Raw genomic sequence first — 21,645 nt, forward strand, 5'->3', positions numbered from 1 at the left:
ATACTATAAAAATACAAAAAATATAGCAACATATTGGATAGTGGTAGAAGAAACAGATAAATATCTGGACACATGTAACCTATCAATATTGTATCTTGAAACAATAGAAAATCTGAACAAAGCTAGTAATGAGCATTAAGATGTGAATAAGTAATAAAAAGTTTCCTTTCAAGAAAAAATGGCCTCACTGCTGGATTCTACAAAACATTTAAAGAAAAAGTAATACCACTTCGTATGAAGTTATTTCAACAAATAAAAGGAGAAGAAATACTCTTAAACTCATCTACTAATCCACCATTACCCTGACACCAAAATCAGACAAGGATACAAACATACAAACATACACACACATGCACATGCACATCTACTCACACCAAACCAAACAAAAACAACTGACTACAGGCCAATCAATATCCCAAATGAATATTCATGCAAAAATCCTCAAGAAAATACTAGCAAAACAAATTCAAGAGCCTACTAATACTAAAAAGATCATTCAACATGATCAAGTGAGCCTCATCCTAGGAATGCTAGAATGGTTGAACATAGAATATGAAAATCAATAAACATGATACATCATATCAACAAATGAAGGACAAGAATCATATTTCAATTTCAATAGATGTAGAAAAAGGATTTGACAAAATTCAATATCCCTTTATAATACAACTCTCAACAAGTTAAGTATAGATGAAATGTACCTCAATCTATTAAAGGCCATATATGATGAACTCAGGGGTGATACAATAGTTGAAAGCTTGCTCTCTAAAATCTGGAACAAGATAAGGATGGCCACTCTTGCCACTTGTAGTCAACATGGTATTGGAAGACTTAGCCAGAGTAATCAGGCAAGAGAAAGAAATAAAGGGAATCCAAATTGGGAAAGGAAGAGGTTGAATTGTCTCCGTAGGTGGCATGTTCTTATATATATAGAAAACCCTAAAGATTCCACTAAAAAACTGTTAGAACTAATTCACAAATTCAATATAGATGCATGATACAAAATCAACATACAAAAATTAGTAGTGTTTCTGTACAGTAGTAGTGAACTATATGAAAAAGAACTCAAGAAAATAATTCTATTGACAACAGCTACAAATAAAATAAAATACTTGGGAATAAAATTAGCCACAGAGGTAAAATATGTGTAAAATAAAACCAAAAAATTGATAAAAGAAAATAAAGAAGATACAAAAAAATAGATATTCCATGCTCATAGATTGAAAAAAATGATATTGTTACAATATCGACAGTACCCAAAATGATATACAGATTCAATGTGATCTTTATCAAAATATCAATGACATTCTCTACAGATACAGAGAAAGATACTCCTAAAATTCATATGGAGCCACAAAGGACTCTGAATAGACAAGGTAACCTTGAGCAAAAAGATCAAAGCTGAAGTCATGACATTTTCTGTCTTCAAAATGTATTATCGAGCTAGAGTAACTAAAACAGCATGGTGATGGCATCAAAATAGACACATAGACCAGAGGAACAGAATAGAGAGCACAGAAAAATTCCATACACTTACAGTGAACTTATTATGGACAACGGTGCTAAAAATGCACAATGGAGAAAGGTACTCTAATCAGTAAATGGTTCAGGGAAAACTGATGTCCACATGCAGTGAAGAATGAAGATAAACCCCTAGGTCCCACCATAAACAAAAATCAACTAAAAATTATTAAAGTATTAAATGTGAGATCCTAAATAATAATATTACTATGAGAAAACACAAAGAAAACACTTTATGACACTGGTCTGCACAATAATTTTTTGAATAAGACCCCAAAAGCACAGGCAACAAAAGAAAACAGAGACAAATGAGATTACATCAAACCAAAAAGCTACTGCCACAGCAAAGTAAACAATTAAGAAAATGAAGAGACAACCTATAGAATGGGGAAAAAATGGCAAGCTAGTCAGCTGATAAGGTTTTAATATACAGAATATATAAGAAACTCATAAATAATTCAATAGCAATATTTTTAAATTAATCAAAAAATCTGAGTAGACATTGCTTAAAAGAAGACAAGCAAATGGTCAATAGATACATCTAAAAATGCTCAACATAACTAATCATTAGAAAAATGCAAATCAAAACTGCAATGAGATATCACCTCACCCCAATTAGAGTAGCAATTATCAAAATAAATAAATACTCGTGTGGATGTGAAATCAGAGAAATTCATACATCGTTAGTGAGAATGAAAATTAGTACTATTATGGAAAGCAGGATGGAGGCTCCTCAAAAAATCAAAAACAGAAGTACCATATGATCCAGTAATCCCATTACTATTATTATTTATTATTTATAGCCAAAATAAATAGTCAGTCATGTTGACTGCAATACTATTAACAAACACCATGATAGAGAATCAACTTAATTGTTCATCAATAGATAAATTAATAAAGAACTTGTGGTATATATACCCAATGGAATACTATTAATCCATGAAAAAGAATAAAATCCTGTCATTTGCAGGAACATGAGAGAATCTGAAAGGCATTACATTAATTGAAATAATCCAGGCACAGAAAGACAAATACTACATGATTTCACTAATATATGAAATCTAAAATAGTTGAACTCTAATTCTCTTAGAAGTAGAGAGCTAAATTGAGGTAACCAGAGCTATGGGTGTTGGGCATTGGGGAGATGTAGGTCAAAGTATATTAAATTTCAGTTACATAGGAGTAAGCTCTGGTGTTTTATTACACAATGCAGTGACTATGGTTAACTCTATATATTTCAAAATAGCTAGAACAGGGAATATTGAATGTTCTTACCACACAGAAATGATAAATGTATGAGGTGATGGATATGCTAAATAGCCTGATTTAATTGTTACACAATTTATACATGTATCAAAACATTACACTGTACCAAATAAATATGTCCAATTATGTCAATTAAAAATATAATAAAAACAAATGAGAGAAAATTACTGAACAGGCAATCTTTTAAAAGTTTCAATTACATTAGTAAAATACAATATTACATATACACATGCTTTTGTTTTTGTAGCTTAAATCTTTTAGTCTTTTACTTGTTACCTAAAGTATAATATTAAAATGAATGAAATAAAATATTTCATAATGAAGAAAAAAATTATGTAGCTAGGGTTTCCCAATTTATTATTCTATTCCATATTAGGTTAAAAATATAATTAAAATTATAATATACAAAAAATATTAATGTATTATGTATACAGACATGCAAATATATATTTGTGCTATATATAAAAATATAAGTGTATACATGTGAATGTATATTTGTTTATATACATGTATACATAAATACATATATACATATGTCTTTTCTCAAGATGAAAATGCACCTTCCCAAAATAAATATACAAAATATAATAAGCTAACTTATCTTTGAGGATAATCCAGTAATCCCACTACAGGATATATATCCAAAATAAATAAAGTCAGTCTGCTGGGTGCAGCGGCTCACGCCTGTAATCCCAGCACTTTGGGAGGCCTAGGCAGGCAGATCACCTGAGCTCAGGAGTTTGAAACCAGCCTGGCTAACATGGTGAAACCCCGCCTTTATTAAAAATACAAAATTAGCTGGGCGTGGTGGCGCATGCCTTTAATCACAGCTACTCGAGAGGCTGAGGCAGGAAAATCACTTGAATCCGGGAAGCAGAGATTGCAGTGAGCCAAGATCGCACCATTGCACTCCAGCCTGGGCAATAAGAGCAAAATTCTGTCTCAAAAGTAAGTAAATAAATAAATAAAATAAATAGTCATGTTGACTGAAGCACTATTAACAGAAACCATGATAGAGAATCAACCTAATTATACATCCATGGACAAATGAATAAAGAAAATGTAGTATAAAAATACCACATAATACAAGTCAATTTTGTCAGGCTCTCAATGACTTAAATCCTTTGGGCATGGTGGTTGGGTAAAGGGAAGAAAAACAAAACTGACTTAAAGATAGCTGGTATTCTTACTTCTTCTCACTCCCAGAGCCACTCTTAATGCAGCTTATCCCAAGATTTAACTTTATAAACATTGCTTTCTTCTTTCAGGTACTCCATATTCTTCTTATCTTTTGCTGGAAATCTGATAAAATGGGTTATTTCCTGGGGTAAAGGTAACCTGAAGGGTTTTTTTTACTGAATTATCTGGATCTACATCAGTACTCTCTTAATAGACGTAATTTTCTATTGGCTAAACCTTTTGAGCAAAGGAGTGTTAAGAACACCAGTGAGTTCCCTTGGGTCTTATTTACTCCTATTTTGTAGCAGTATCCCAGTTCATGCTTGGTAATTACATTTATTCACTTTGGTCACCCTTTTCAGTTTGTTGGTTCTTTAACACGAGATTCAAAAAATGTCCGTGGGTGAATGAGGAGTCAGCGGTTTATTCTCCTAAGTATCGATATATTCTGAGTATTAAATTTCCTTTCTTTATTGTAATGCTTCTGGCATTATTACCTTTCCTTTTTTAAATTTTATTTCATTTTAAGTTTCAGGGCACATGTGCAGGATGTGCAGGTTTGTTACATAGGTAAATGTGTGCCATGATGGTTTGCTGCACCTATCGACCCATCACCTAGGTATTAAGCCTGGCGGGCATTACTATTTTTCCTGGTGCTCCCCCATCTCCCCCAGCAGGCCCCAGAGTTTATTGTTCTGCTCCCTGTGTCCATGTGTTCAGCTCCCACTTATAAGGTAAAACATGCAGTGTTTGGTTATTTTATTCCTGCATTAGTTTACTGAGAATAATAGCTTCCAGCTTCATCCATGTCCCTGCAAAGGACATGATATCCTTCCTTTTATGGCGGCATAGTATTCCATGGTGTATATATATTACATTTTCTTTATCCAGTTTATCATTGATGGGTATTTGGGTTAATTCCATGTCTTTGCTGTTGTAAATAGTGATGCAATGAACATATATATGTGCATGTATCATTATAATAGAATGCTTTATATTCCTTTGGGTATATACTCAGTAAATGGATTGCTGTGTCAAATGGTATTTCTGGTTCTAGATTCTTGAGGAATCACTACCCTGTCTTCCACAATGGTTAAACTAATTTCCTTTCCCACCAACAGTATCAAAATGTTCCTATTTCTCCTCAATTTTGCCAGCATCTGTTTATTGACTTTGTAATAATTGCCATTCTGACTGGCATGAGATGCTATTTCACTGTGTGGTTTTAATTTGCATTTCTCTGATCATCAGTGATATCGAGCTTTTTTTCATGTTTGTTGTCTGCATGTATGCCTTCTCTTGAGAAGTGTCTGTTCCTGTCTTTGCCCACTTTTTAATGGGATTGTTCGTTTTTTTTCTTGTAAATTTGCTTAAGTTCCTGGTAGATTCAGGATATTAGACCTTTGTCAGATGGATAGATGGCAGAAATGTTCTCCCACTCCGTAGGTTGTCTGTTCACTCTGATGATAGTTTATTTTGATGTGCAGAAGCTCTTTAATGCAATTACATCCCATTTGTCAGTTGTTGCTTTTGTAGCAATTGTTTTTGATGATCTCATCATAAAATCTTTGCCCATGCCTAGGTCCTGAATGGTATGGCTTAGATTTTCTTTTAGGGTTTTTATAGTTTTGAGTTTTACATTTAAGTCTTTAATTCACCTTGAGTTAATTTTTTGCCACAAAGAGAATAAAATATCTAGGAATACAGCTAACAATGGAGGTCAAGGACCTCTTCAAGGAGAACTACAAACCACTGCTCAAAGGAAATCAGAGACAACAGAAACAGATAGGAAAAACATTCCATGATCATGGAGAGGAAGAATCATTATCATGAAAATGGCCATACTGCTCAAAGTAATTTATAGATTCAACAAGTTACCATTGATTTTCTTCACAGAATTAGAAAAAACTACTTCAAATTTCATATGGAACCAAAAAAGGGCCTGTATAGCCAAGACAATCCTAAGTAAAAGGAACAAAGCTGGAGGCATCATGCTACCCGACTTCAAACTATACTATAAGGCTACAGTAACCAAAACAACATGGTACTGGTACACAGACCAATGGAACAGAATAGAGAACTCAGAAATAAAACCACACATCAACCATCTGATTTTTGACAAACCTGACAAAAACAAGCAATAAGGAAATGATTCCGTATTTAATAAATGATGCTGCAGAACTGACCAGCCATATGCAGAAAATGGAAACTGGATCCCTTCCTTATACCTTATTACCTCTCATCATCTTACAGAATGCCTATGTATCAACTTGTAATCTCATAGGACCACTTTCCTTAATTTATGGTAAAGGAAGTATAACAATGTGATTACATGCACAGGATTTATTGGTTTGAACACATGATTAGAAAGAGCAGGCTCAAGCAGAATGATGGAACAATATGCTAGAGATTTTGTTATAGAAGCCTTGCCTGAGAAATTGGATGTGGTAACAACTACTCCTTAGTGAAAATACCCTGGTCTGAGAATTGGGTAGAAGACAGGGGCATGAGCTCTCTCCCAATTACACCTAAAGATATAGAAGATATTGTAAGATATATGTAAGATATTGTTTCTTCCAAATCTTGAATTCAGATTAGGACATCTGGAAGTTTTGGTACTCAATGGATAAATATTTCTCCCTAGAAAAATACTCACATCTCCAGTGGTTTGGAAGTTGAGGCTGACTTCTTACCCACCTGCCAACAGTTTTGAGATTTATGCCACTGAACCAATAGGCAGAAAAAGAGGTCAGTGTTCTTACTGGCCAAGGTGAATAATTCTAACAACCGAGCATGAATTGTTGGTCCATATACAAAGTGACCATGTGATAAATATTGAGGCTATCCATGGACTCTAAAAATAGACCCCTGCTCACCATGGATAACCTGTTTACCCTCATTGCTAAGCGCCTAACCTATCAACATACAGCCTTGTATGTGAAGCACCACTTTTCAGAGGTAAGCACCACTTTTGAAGCACCACTTTTCAGAGGTAATGCCAGCCACCTGGAAACAAGTTGCTTGTGTTGAACTGAATAACCATGGAGACACAAAGTAATAATTAGGGTGCCTGGGGAATAGGGCACCTAGATACCCATAGGCTACTCATAACAGGCCACTGAAAAATTTCTAGTCTCCCTGAGTCATTGGGTTTCTTCCCCTTCTATAGTCCAGGGATATTCCGAAATTTGTCTCTCACTGACTATAGGTCCCATCTGAGTTCAGAATTTAATTAACTAACCTAGCTGACAGTTCCCAGTTACTAAAAGTATTCCCTAATTCTGAGTTGGTTCATCCATATCAACACATTTGGCCTGACTAGTTTCCCCCTAGAGCAGTTAAATGAAGCTAAATTATGTGCAGTATTTATACTTGCCAAATGGCTTAATCTGTCATCTCCTTGCCTCTACCCACATTTCATCCTATGCCAATTAGTGGAAAACTTAGTATTAATCATGCCATTTTCAGTGTTCAATTTGCACAGGTAATACACTCAGGAGGAGTCATTTCAAATGCCTTAATAAAGCAACACATTTATAAGGGTATAAGCAGGGATGGTGAGGTACCCTGGGGCTAGTGGTAGAGCAGAACTATTATCCACCATATCCAAGATGCACTACCTAGTACCTACCACAATTGTTTCATGTCAGAAGCATTTTGTTTTTAATTGCTGCATTTATTTGTATAAAATAGAAACAGAGTTTAACCTTATATTTGTAAGATATATTATAGTAAACCATAAACAGAAGTTGTTAGTACAAATTTGTAGCAGCAAATGTTAAGTTCCTTCTGAGTTGCACATAACCCATATATCAGTGATTTCAATAAGTTAGAGTTATTTTTCCCTCATAATAGTCAAGAGCCAGGTGGTCTAATGATGATAAAACTTCTTAGCCCATGAAGTTTTTAGAGATTGATATTCCCTTGTGCTAAACAATTTATCCCTTATGAAATACATGATCCAGAGCTCCAGGTATCCCATCCTTATTACAGGCAATATAAGAAAGAAGCACAAAGTGTTTGAACTGTCTTTGACAAAGGATCCTTAGGAGATTCCTTGTAACACTTCTATGACTTTGATTTGCCAGAACTTAGTCACAGGCCAGACTGTATGGAAGACAGCCTAAATACTACAGTTTTTGGACTTTGGTGGTTATGTTTACAGGTAAAGGGTTCTTACAATAGAGGAAGTGAAAACCTTTACTGGGATTCACCTAGTTGTCTCTGTCCCACAACACTGACAATTCTAGTATAGGCAACGTAAGTGGGGATAGGGAAAGATCTGAATAAGAATTTTTAAGTTCTATAGTTGACTCAACAAAGCCATTGAAATGTTGTTTATAAATCAAAATTTAGGGGAAACATTTTAAGTGCAAATGATATATTACAAATTTATTTAACTTGAAATAGGGCAACTAGAATCACTACATTGTTAAAATTGTTGTGAAAAATGAACTAAATGGTTTTTCCATTGACATACATGATATTTCATTGATACTCCTTCTCATTGATCTTGAGACCATCAATATATTTTTCATAATGAAGTGATTTTCTGCTTCACTAAAATTCCACATTGTGTGCAAGTAAAAAGCTAACTTTGTCTATGAAAATTAATATTTAACACAATTTATAAAAATGTAATTATTTGAGAAATTCTAAATGATGTTATATAATAACATTATTTTGACTATTCAAAATATAATTTATATAGTTTTGATAGTGAAAAAATTAAAATAAATCAGTAACATTATCATGTTTTAAGAAAATAGTATATACTGTACCAAATCCTTAATGCATTTCAAATTATTAAAAGCATATTTTCAACTTTATTTCTAACATGGTTACATACGCCCTTAATTATCCTAACATTAGATAATAAAATTCAGAATTCTAGTGTTTTTTGGTGTTTGTCTGTTTTTATTTATTCTTTTGTTCACTATATTTTTTCAATTGAATTTTATTTCCCAGAGGAAAAAAAAGTAATTATAAAATGTCACATAATAACATTTGAGGCATTTTAAAAATCATAGACCTATGTCTCAAAGGTCAAGTTTATTTCATTTAAGGGAAATAAATAAACACTGCAAAGGGATGTTTTTGAGATATTATGAAGGCACTCAAAATCCACACACTATAAAACCATAACCTTGGTTAATGCTGTAAATATCATTACAGCATAAATATCAAGTAGCCATAATTTTTCAGTGAAAAAGTATAATATTTGATTGTATATAAACACTATTTTACATAAGACAATGAAGAAAACATCATATTTACCAAGTTAGAAACAAAGTGTGCTTTTTAAACAAGTTATCACCATAAAATTTGAAAAAATGAACAAATGAAGCAGAAAATTTTCAGGTAATAGAAGGCATTTACTCAAGTACTAAGAAGAATTCATCCATCATATTAAAATAGTACAGTTACATGAAACAAAAAAGGTCCATATAATTTTTGTTGAAATGTGCATGACAACACTGAAATATGTAAATCTCTAAAAATACACTTGTGAAGTTGTTTAGAAAAAATGACCACCAAAGTATAACAAATTTGAATTACAACATATTTTTAATATATTTCATGTCTAGAAAAATTTACAAAACAAAAAATATTAGAATTTAGAAAGTCATAGAGGATTTTGTGCAAGTGTTAAGTATTTGCTTAAGTGTGATTCAGAAAACAATTTAATTAAATATAAAGCTGCTTTATCTTTCAAACACAATAAACTCACACCTATAAATTACACACATATACATACACACATATATTTATATATTTTTTAAATTTAAAGATAGTGCACAATGATTTCTGAATCTTCATATTTGGGGATGATGTTCCCCTTCTAGTGTTATTCTTTTATATAATCTTCTTCAGGAGTACTATTCTCAGTATTTAGATAACATATGCTTATTAACACTCACCTCATTAGTATCAATGGTAATGATATACAGTTGATAAAAAGTGGCAAATCCATAAACGAAAAATCTTTTGATAATTTGGGGTTAGCAGTTTTTCTCGTCATTCACTGATTACTACATTCATTTTGTTATATGCTCTCTTAGTTCTTAATCTATTCCACAGCACATTCATTTATTTCAAAACATTTCTTAAGTGTCTATTCTATGCTTCACTCTCTATGCGTAAGCATTAAATATTTGCTTATGTGCAGCAATTCAGAAAAAAGTCCCCTGAGTATCAAAGAGGGTAGTAATCAATTCCACCTACATCCACAAAAAAGAATTGGACTCAATAGTAATTTTGGAAGCTGTCAGTTTGAGATATGATAACTATTGCAGAAAATGCAGAAAAATAACATATAAATAAATATGAATGAGCAATAATGCTGAGTAAATAGACTATAAAAATGGGCACATTTCACCAGCATTTTTATTTTTATGGAAATATTAAGTGTCCTCTATTGGAATATGTTGGATATGAACAGAATATAGAGCCAATTATTTATCTAGAAATTGCAAATACCAAAGAACAAAATGAACAATAAAAGTTATATAAAATGATGTTATATATTAGAATATGAATCTAAAATGTAAAGACAACTTTTTAAAGTCTAATTTTGTTTTCAGAAATGGCTTTTGTTGACTTACATGTAATGAATACAGGAAAATAGAAAAGGCATATGACTGCAAATTACTGAATTTAACTGAAAATTCATTTTTTTCATACTGAACTTGAATGTGATAATAATCTGTTGCTTCATATTTATTAAAATGCACAGAATTTTAAGACACTACATCTTCTCAAATTCCATTTACTCTGCACTTACATTCTATTCCAGCAGCCAATTTTGATAACTTTTTGGGTAATTTATACTATTTCTCTACAAAAACTGAACCTTCATTAAGAAGCAGGTATCTCTGATAAAGTCTCATTTTCATTCCATTGATAGTTTCTTCCTTTCCTTGAGGTTGAAACTACTTTCCTGGTAGACATTTTAAATTCAACTCAATAGCTGCAAAAGTTCTCTATGTTCTGGCACAAAACACCATGTTCCCCTCTGTTGCCTTTTCAATGTTTGTCACTGATACTGCTAAGGATTACAAATTTTTCATTACACCAGCCTTAAGATGATACAATGGCACAACATATTTTAAATACAGTATCAAATTAAAAAAAAACAGACAACTAAATGAAAAACAGTAACTCATATTTGCCCTTTAATGTCTCAACTTCCTTACTTTGGCTTTGAAGAATTAAGGACCCCTAGGCCTTTTCATTTTATGTCAAAAGACATGTTTTAAGTTCCATTTCATGTTCTATTCACTGTATTCAGGGACTTGTTCAGAAAGTATTTTTGGAAAATATTCTTTATGACTGCAACGTATTGAATTGTGTCCTTCAAAACTTCAGATGTTGAAGTACTAACCCTCAGTACCACAGAATGTAACCTTATTTGACTGTAGGATTGTTGCAAATATAATTAGTTAAAATTAGGTCATCCAGGAGTAGGGTATGACCCTAATTCAATATGACTAGCCTCTTTATAAAAGGGTAAATTTGGACACAAACATGTATACAGGGAAAACACTTGGGGAACATCGAGGCAGATATTGGAGTGATGCTCTGTAAGCCAAGGAATGTGAAGGATTTCTAGTGAACCTCCTGATGTCAGGAGATAGACATGAAATAGATTCTCCTTAACAAATCTCAGCAGAAAATAACCCTGCCAACACCTTGATCTCAGGCTTCTAGCTCCCAGAATTACAAGACAATACATTTCAGTTTTCAAGGTCACCTAGTTGGCAATACTTTGTTACGGCAGCCTATAAAGTAGAAAATCTAGAAGAAATGGATAAATTCCTGGACACATACAACCACCCAAGACTGAATTGAATCCCTGATAGACCAATAACAAGTTCTGAAATTGAGGCAGTAATAAATAGCCTACCAATGAAAAAAAAAAAAACGAAAAAAAAACCCACCAGGACCAGATGGAGTCACAGCTGAATTCTATCAGAGGTACAAAGAAGAACTGGTACGGTTTTTACTCAGACTATTCCAAAAAATTAAAAAGCACTGACTCCTTCCTAACTCATTCTACGAGGCCAGCATCATCCTGACACCAAAACGCAGCAGAGATATAACAAAAAAAGAAATCTTCAGGCTAATATCCTTGATGAACATTGACGCAAAAATCTTCCAAAAATACTGGCAAACCGAATCTAGCAACACACCAAAAAGCTTATTCACCACGATAAAGTAGGCTTCATCCCTGGGATACAAGGCTAATTCAACATATGCAAATCAACAAATGCAATTCATAACATAAACAGAACTAAAGATAAAAACCACATAATTATCTCAATAGATGCAGAAAATGTCTTTGATAAAATTAAACATTGCTTCATGTTAAAAACTCTTAATAAACTAGGTGTTGAAGGAACATACCTCAAAATAATGAGTCATATACAACAAATCCACAGCTTTTGCCTATCATACTGAATAGGCAAAAGTTGGAAACATTATCCTTGAAAACCAGCAAAAGACAAAGATGTCCTCTCTCACCACTCCTATTTAACATAGTATTGGAAGTTCTGGTCAGGACAATCAGGCAAGAGAAATAAATAGTGAATTAAAATAGAAAGAAAGGAAATCAATCTATCTTTGTATGATCCTATATCTACAAATCTCCATCAGCTCAGCCCAAAAGTTTCTTAAGCTAATAAGCAAATTCAGCAAGGGCTCAGGATACAAAATCAACGTGCAAAAATTGCTGCATTCCTATAAACCAGGAAAAGGCAAGCTTAGAGCAAAATCAGGAATAGGCTTTCATTCACAATTCCCACAGAATGAATAAAATACCTATGAATTAAGTTAACAAGGGAAATGAAAGTCCTCTTCAAGAACTACAAACTACTGCTCAAAAAAAATCAGAGATGACACAAACAAATGGAAAACATGCTCATGGATAAGAAGAATCAGCATCATGAAAATGGTCAGACTGCCCAAAGGAATTTGTAGATTCAATGCTATTATCATTAAAAAACCATTGACCTTCTTCACAGAATGAGAAACAAACTATCTTAAAATTCATATGGAACTAAAACAGAGCCTGAATAGCCAAGGACATCCTAAGCAAAAGGAATAAAGCTGGAGGCATCATGCTACCTGACTTCAAACTATATTATAAGGCCACAGTGACCAAAACAACATGGTACTGGTACAAGAACAGACACATTGACCAACGGAACAGAATAGAGAACCCAGAAATAAGACCACACACCTACAACTATGTGATGTTTGACAAACCTGACAAAAACCAGAAATTGGGAAAGAATTCTCTATTCCATAAATGGTGCTGGGAGAACCGGCTAGTCATATGCAGAAAATTGAAACTGGACCCCTTCCTTATACCATAGAAAAAAATTAACTCAAGATGAATTAAAGACTTAAATGTAAAACCCAAAACTATAGAAACCCTAGAAGAAAACCTAGCCAATACCATTCAGGTCATAGGCACAGGCAAAGAGTTCCTGACGAAGATGCCGAAAGCAATTGCAATAAAAGCAAAATTTGACAAATGGGATATAATTAAACTAAAGAGCTCTGCATAGCAAAATAAACTACCAACAGAGTAAACAGAAACCTACAGAATGGGAGAAAATTTTTGCAGTCTATCCATCTGACAGAAGTCTGATATCCAGCATCGATAAGGAACTTAAATTTACAAGAAAAAAATTTTTTTGAGTGGGCAATGGACATGAACAGACACTTCTCAAAAGAAGACATACATACAGACAACAAACATATGAAAAAAAGCTCAACATCACTGATCATTAGAGAAATGCAAATCAAAACCACAATGAGATACTATCTCACAACAGTCAGAATGGCTATTATTAAAAAGTCAAAAAAAAAAAAAACAAAACCAGATTCTGGTGGGGTTGTAGAGAAGAAGGAATGCTTTTATACTGTTGTTGGGAGTGTAAATATGTTCAACCATTGTGGAAGACAATGTGCCACAATCAACTGCTCAAAGACATAGAGGCAGAAATACCATTCAACCCAGCTATCCCATTTCTGGGTATATATACCCAAAGGAATATAAGTCATTCTATTATAAAGACATATGGACATATATGTTTATTGCAGCACTATTCACAATAGCAAAGACATAGAATCAACCTAAATGTCCATCAATGATAGACTGGATAAAGAAAATGTGGTACATGTACACCATGGAATACTATGTGGTCATAATAAGGAACAAGATCATGTCCTTTGAAGGGACATGGATAGAGCTAGAAGATATGGATAGACATGGATAGAACTAGAGCTTTCCTTAGCAAACTAATGCAGGAACAGAAAACCAAATACTGCATGTTCTTACTTATACATGGGAGTGAAATGATGAGAACACATGAACACATGGTGGAGAACAACACATACTGGGGGCTATCAGAGTGGGGAGTAGGAGAAGGGAGAGGATCAGGAAGAATAGCTAATGGATGCTGGGCTTAATAACTGGGTAATGGGATGATCTGTGCAGTAGATCAACATGGTAAACGTTTACCTATTGATATAGTTTGGCTCTGTGTCTCCACCCAAATCATATGTGTCGAGGGAGGCACCTGTAATCCCCACGTGTCAAGGGAGGGAGGTGATTGGATCATGGTGGCAATTTCCCCATGCTGTTCTTCTGATGGTGAGTGAGTTCTCATGAGAGCTGATGGTTTTATAAGCATTTGGAAGTTCCTCCTTTGCTTGTCTCTGTCCTGACACTTTGTGAAGAAGGTGCTTACTTCCCCTTCACCTTCTGCTATGATTGTAAGTTTTCTGAGACCTCCCTGGCCATGGGAAAGTCTGAGTCAATTAAACCTCTTTCATAAATAAATTATCCAGTCTTGGATATTTCTTGATATCAGTGTGAGAACAAACTAATACACCTATGTAACAAACTCTCTCATCCTGCCCATGTAACCCTGAACTTAAATAAAAGTTGGAAATAAAAATTTTAAATAAATTAAAAATAAAATAAAATCACTTAAATATGATATTTCTATTGAATCATTTATAGTGATAACATTAAAATATTAGAATTTAATCAGCTAACACCATTATTTATGCTTCAGCAGTTTGTGTACAGTTTTGTGTATCTATTTATTAAACCTTTGTCACAAATGCTTATTTTCAAATGTCATAGATCATTCTGCATAAATATCTGTTAATTTTTTTTATTATTAATAGAAAAACAGCATGTACAAGTGCATATGTGTGAATACACAACTATATATATACACATATATATATATTACACAGTTAGAATTAACTGTATATAATTAGAATCACAGTAATTCTCATGGAAAGATTTTTCCCACAAATGGCAATGTTTGTGAGAACAGATTTCTCCAAACTATATTCTCTAAAATTCTAGACATTTCAAGGATCCATACAGGACTACCACACAAATATAAACCCTGACTATGTTGTTGCTACTGACTGTAATTTTACTTACTTTTCTTTCTTCAAGCAATCTGTTTTCTCTTTTTCTAGAGTAGGAGTTTTTCTGATTATTGACATTTGTCAAGAATCATCTTATAATGTTGTTTTTAAAAATTCTCTTAATTTGAGAGTCCTTTAAAATCTATTTTTTAGAATTCATCTCTAGTTTAGAATTTAGAATATTTTCTAACTTTGATGCTAAAACTGACTTTTAGAAAATTGTTTCTGTTTATATAAAAAATTTTCTTACATTTATTTAACTTTCACATCTTGTGTCTTTAAGTATTATTTAGAATAATTAAACATTATTCTTGCAAGCACTCCTACAATAGTTTTACTACTCTTTCTTGCCTACAAGTCTGTTTCAATGCTACTTTGCCCTGGCTTAAAATGCAAACATGAATTTGAAAGTAAGTGATATTTAAATTTATGTAACTATTAAATGTAAGCTGTTTTGTTGGTAATATTTAATAGATTAATATATCTGTATGTAATTCCAGTAATACCTAATTATTTAGTATTGAATTTTGGCTGCCAAATTTAAGATGATATTCTAAGTCCATAAAATTGACTCCCCTTTTCACTAATTTTCTACATAAGTGACCAAACTAATATAGTAAATACAATATTATCATTCCATGACATTGCTAGAAATATGGGATTTATCAGTATATTAATATTCCCACAAACATGATATACAATGGTAGTAATAAAAGCAGAATGAGTGTTGGGGACTACTAGAAGCCACTGGGGAGAACTGGGGATTCCTAAACTTTGGCAGAGCCTCATCGGGGAATTAAATTAAAAAAAAAAAAAAAAAAAAATCTGCCAGAGCTCCAGGTAACGAAGCATAAAAAGAAAGAAAGAAGAAAAGAAAGAAGAGTTCTCTGACAGAGGATCCAGCTTCTCAGGAAGTCACATGGAGCAATCGACACTTTACCAGTGTCAGGATGAATGAATGAGGGTAGTGATAAGGAAGCAGTCCTTCTAAGAAGGCTAGCAATTGGAAGGAAGGGTGCTGTCACACTGATTCAGATATCCTAAGGAGCTATGAATGAAAAAGATATGCCTAGCAAATAATTGAAAGAAGACTAAAAAGTTAATTATAGAGCTTAAATCTGCCTAAAATATTGAACAAAAGTTTTCACTCTGTAAGGACTAGCAAATGTGACCATAGTCAGCAATTTCAAAGAAGGGAAACAAACTTATTTTGAGAACAGACAACTTGTTTTTTGGGGTGCGGAGAGAAAGGGTACTAACAGCTATAACAAACAGAAACAATATACATAATAGCTGAGTACACCAAAAGAATGTTTTTATTTTTGTTTTTAATTATGTAAGAGTGGATGGTGATGCCTATGTTTTCAGAACATGTATCCTCCATTCCCATGTCCATTCAAGGAACTAGACTGTCAGAGACCTTTGTGTATCACACAAATAGTTTCTAAGTTTGTCTTGGGAGTTTTATTCATCCCAGCCAACCAAGGGGAAATAAACTTGGGGAAGTTGAAAAGAGTAATTTTAATGAGTCAGAATTTTCACAGGCACGCATTCCTTCCACTCTTACTCCATTGGTTTAGTCATATTGCCACACTGAAACAACAGAAGCTGGGAAATGCAGTCAATCTGTGAACTCAGAGAAAGCAGAAGATTTTAAGTTCAGCTAGCAGGTTATGGCACATTACTTTTGTGAAATTGCAAGAAAACTTGAAAAAATATTTAAAACCTCTAACACTTTTGATAAAATGTTATGTATTACAAAAATTTGGAAAAAATATTAATATTAAATATTAAGACCAGAAAATAATTTCCAACTTAAAGAAAGACCATCACAACACAATTAAGGCTGCCAATATTATATAGAACTATTTAGAAAAGAAGAACTTTTGTATTAAAAAATTATCTTCATGAATTATACCAAAAATCAAAGGAAAATGATGAAAATTTTGAAAATAAATTCTTAGTATCTGCATGTATATTAAAATGAAAATAGTTATTTACAAGCTATACTTTTTCAGTTAAGAATAGTTCTAACTAATACAAGGAAATAAAGCAAAATATATCTAATTTGTGATCTACACACACACACACACACACACACACACTTAATCATCCAAAAGAGATGCTAATTTTATTGTTGAGATAAAAATTTTTTATTCATTATTTTTATAGAATAAGAAGAAAAAATTGTGCTTAGTTTAATAATACCTGGATAAAAATCTACTTTGGCAGCTATCTGGATGTGTAATTATCACTAAGGAACTATGGCCTTGCTTTGTCATCTATAAATTTGTGATTAATAATAACCAACCTTAAGGATCACTGTGATATTAGAATGAAACAGTCAACATGAAAATATCTAGTAAATATCTTCCATTAATAAATATTTGTTGAACCTAACACATTTCTCAATAAAAACACATCAATTTTTCCATCAATTTGTGCAATTTCTACCTATAAAAGAAAAATTAAAATGTACTAGAATTAAACTCTATGGCAGTTTGTTAACAAATGTTTAATACAGTTGTTTTACTAGTTTTAGTGTGCATCATTAGTTGATAACTGCAGGAAGTTTCTGAAATAATTTTAGGAGTTACATTTATAAAAATGTGTTTTTGAGATCTCACAATAGTAAGTAACAAATACATTTTTTTTTTAAATAAATTTGACATTTGATTATTACAATAACTATGGTTTCCTTTACCATTTGATCATTATTTGTTTTCCCTCAGATTATTACAACATAGTCCATTTATATGAAAACTCAGGGGTATTTTTTCTTTATGTAGCTGCAGCTGTGTTAACACCTTAGAATGTTTTCTTCATTAAGTTGGAAAATACATTCCAATCTACTCAGAAATATTCATAGTAACTATGCTTTTGCATGGAATTCAGGAATGTGAAGTAAATTTGATGCTAAAATTTTATAATTGCCAGTTACAAGGTAGCTGGATGCAATGTAAGTATATGATGTGTGACTTGATGACTAGGTAGAAAAATAATTATTTGAGGTTCTGAATTGATTTCATGATCATTTATTATGCAGAAATAGGAAACTAATAAAAGGTTTTGGTACCTAAAACAGAGTGCTACTGAAAGAAATACCTAAAATGCTAGAGTAGCTTTGGAATTGCGTAGTACATGAAGGCTGGAAGAATTCTCAAGAGTATGGTAGAAATAGCCTGAATTGCCTTGAATAGATTTTTAGTAAAAGTATAGATTACTGAAGATGTTGCTGAGGAGGGCTCAAAAAAAGAAAGGAATACTAGAGTGAAATCCTAAACTGCCTTAGAGAAAGCTCAAATTGTCACGTGCAGACTATTATCAGAAATTAAGACTTTAAGAATACTGCTGGCCAGGCGCAGTGGCTCAGGCCTGTAATCCCAGCACTTTGGGAGGCCAAGGCGGGCGGATCATGAGGTCAGGAGATCGAGACCATCCTGACCAACATAGTGAAACCCTGTCTCTACTAAAAAATGCAAAAAAAAAAAAAAAATTAGCCTGGCATGGTGGCGTGTGCCTGAGGTCCCAGCTACTTGAGACGCTAAGGCAGGGGAATTGCTGGAACCCAAGAGGCAAAGATTTCGGTGAGCCAAGATAGCACCACTGCACTCCAGCCTGGCAACAGAGCCACACTCTGTCTCAAAAAAAAAAAAAGGGAGGTGGAGCTTGCAGTGAGCTGAGATCCGGCCACTGCACCCCAGCCTGGGCGACAGAGCAAGACTCCGACTCAAAAAAAAAAAAAAAAAAAAAAAAAAAAATTCTGCTAGAAAGGGCTCAGAAGTAACGAGGACATCTTACTCCAAACTGCAGGAAGGAGGTTGAGAAACGTGGTTGAGAAAGTTTGGCAAAATTGCATCCTACAAATACCAAGAGAGTACAACTTGTAAGTGCCAAACCTCAATATAAGAAGTCTTACAACAAAGTGTTGAATATAATGCCTAGCTTCTTGTTGCTTACAGTAAAACGCAAGAAGAGAGAAATATATTAAGGTAATAATTATTAGACAAAAAGCAATCAGGTGGAGATTTTGGACACTTTAGCCTGTTCAGATAGTAACAATACTAAAAGAATGATATCCCAGCTCAAAGTGTGGTATAGAAAAAAGGGAGTATATTTCTATACAATTATTTTCCTGAATTTTTGGAAAGACCAAAATGTCAGTGTGTGTATTCACAATTGATTAAGGGTGTGCTTCAAAGGTTTCTTCATCAAATCAGAGGAAGCTTAAGGGTCACAGAGCCATCTTGACTAGAGCCAAAAATAGAAAAATATTATAGCAGAAATATATCTGGAAATGAATTTTGTCTAAAAGGGTGAAACCCAGTGCAATTGATGCACGGCCCATGAGTTTCTTGAATTTTTCTCATCAGAAATACTGCCATCTGGGAATGAAAGGGACAGAGAGAGTACAGAATAGAAAAATCCTGTTGGACCCCCAAAATTATACTGGCCAGCGTAGGCTGATAACCTAGTTAGTTCGAAACAGGTGGTGATTTTCATGACATATGAAGGATGACTCAGAGGGTAGAAACTGGAAAGCAGGGGTTGGAACTAAAAGCCTAGTAGGCAGAATCAAGAGTTCAGAGGAAGTAACTGAGAACCACAAAGGATTAATCCCAAGCCTTGAAACCCAGTTGAAGAACTCTAGCTTGAATTTGCCCAGTTGATATTGAAACTGTGAAAGTCAAAGATACTATGATGAAGTCAGTGTAGTCAGAGCAAGACATATTGGGGCCAGGAGAGTACAAAGGAGAGGAATTCATGCTTGCATGTATGAAGATCAAAACTGTTTCAAAGACTTTTAAAAATAACCCCGCAATCAATTCTCTCACACCCTTCATGCATCTCATGCTTTCAACAGCTTGCATGTTTTGCATATTTACACATGTTCCTAGGACAGGATTTATCACTAGACATTGTGTAGGCACATAGCAATTCTGGAGAGAACATTTTCCCAGTAACAGCATCTCCACCAATGAAGTGCAATGTACTGATGGCATCTTTGACTTTGAACTTCAAGAACCAATAAATTCTATTTCCAAGCAGATTAAATAAACTCCTCTTTTGCTGGAAAAAGAAGAAAAGAAAAGAAAAGAAAAGAGAAAGAAAAGAAGGAAGGAAGGAAGGAAGGAAGGAAGGAAGGAAGGAAGGAAGGAAGGAAGGAAGGAAGGAAGGAAGGAAGGGAGAGAAAGAAAGAAAGAAGGAAAGAAAGAAAGGAAAGAGAAAGGAGGAAAGGAGGAAGGAAGGAAGGAAGGAAGGAAGGAAGGAAGGAAGGAAGGAAGGAAGGAAGGAAGGAAGGAAAGAAAGAAAGAAAGAAAGAAAGAAAGAAAGAAAGAAAGAAAGAAAGAAAGAAAGAAAGAAAGAAAGAAAGAAAGAAAAAAAAAAGAAAGAAAGAAAGAAAGAAAGAAAGAAAGAAAGAAAGAAAGAAAGAAAGAAAGAAAGAAAGAAAGAAAGAAAGAAAGAAAGAAAGAAAGAAAGAAAGAAAGAAAGAAAAGAAAGAAAGAAAGAAAGAAAGAAAGAAAGAAAGAAAGAAAGAAAGAAAGAAAGAAAGAAAAGAAAGAAGCAAGCAAGCTAGCTTTCCTTCACCCTCCCTTCTTCAGATGCATTTGTGGCATGCTATATCTGTGCATCCCAGAATACAATCCTTTCTGCTTATTCTCTAATAAAATCATTATTTTAAAATACATTTTTCTCTGATATGTTTTGTTAAATTGACAGCTTCCTGCAATCAGAGAATTATTTTTGCCTTCTACATACTCCCCTTTTTGAACTTGAATGTCTATAAGGCTTATGCTATGCACATATCACCATGTTATATCGAGAATGTTAAGGTAAGATAAATTATTCCTTTAGTGTCCTAAATTCACATATGGAGAAGAACTACATTATGGGAATCTTTACTTACCAGAGTATATTCAAGATGTTCAATGGTACTTGATTTAAAAGATTTGGAAAACGACCTCTAAATGTTTAGAGCTGATGAGATTTTGAACTTCGAACTGATACTGTAATAAAATAAAAAACTTGAGAACATTGAGAAGAACATAAACATATTTTGCATACAGAAAATAAATACCCATTAAAAGGAGCATGATAGATTAGCACCAACCTATTTAATGTTTAAAAATTTTATTCAAAACATAATTTTCTATTCTATTGGGATAAAAACATTCACGTTTTGAATTTTTAAAATAATTATCTTTAATATGCCAACAT

At 33.3% G+C, this 21,645-nt stretch overlaps 1 long non-coding RNA gene across 1 annotated transcript in view; it reads right to left on the minus strand.

Moving 5' to 3' along the window:
- LOC126951017 (uncharacterized) overlaps positions 1-21,645 on the minus strand; it is a 34,085-nt gene that overhangs the window by 11,784 nt on the left and 656 nt on the right. The window contains exon 2 of the long non-coding RNA XR_007724337.1: positions 21,335-21,434. This is a non-coding gene — a long non-coding RNA (uncharacterized LOC126951017). The remainder of the gene's footprint in view (positions 1-21,334; positions 21,435-21,645) is intronic.

This window comes from Macaca thibetana, chromosome 3 (assembly GCF_024542745.1).
Source record: "Macaca thibetana thibetana isolate TM-01 chromosome 3, ASM2454274v1, whole genome shotgun sequence".
Lineage (NCBI taxonomy): Eukaryota > Metazoa > Chordata > Mammalia > Primates > Cercopithecidae > Macaca > Macaca thibetana.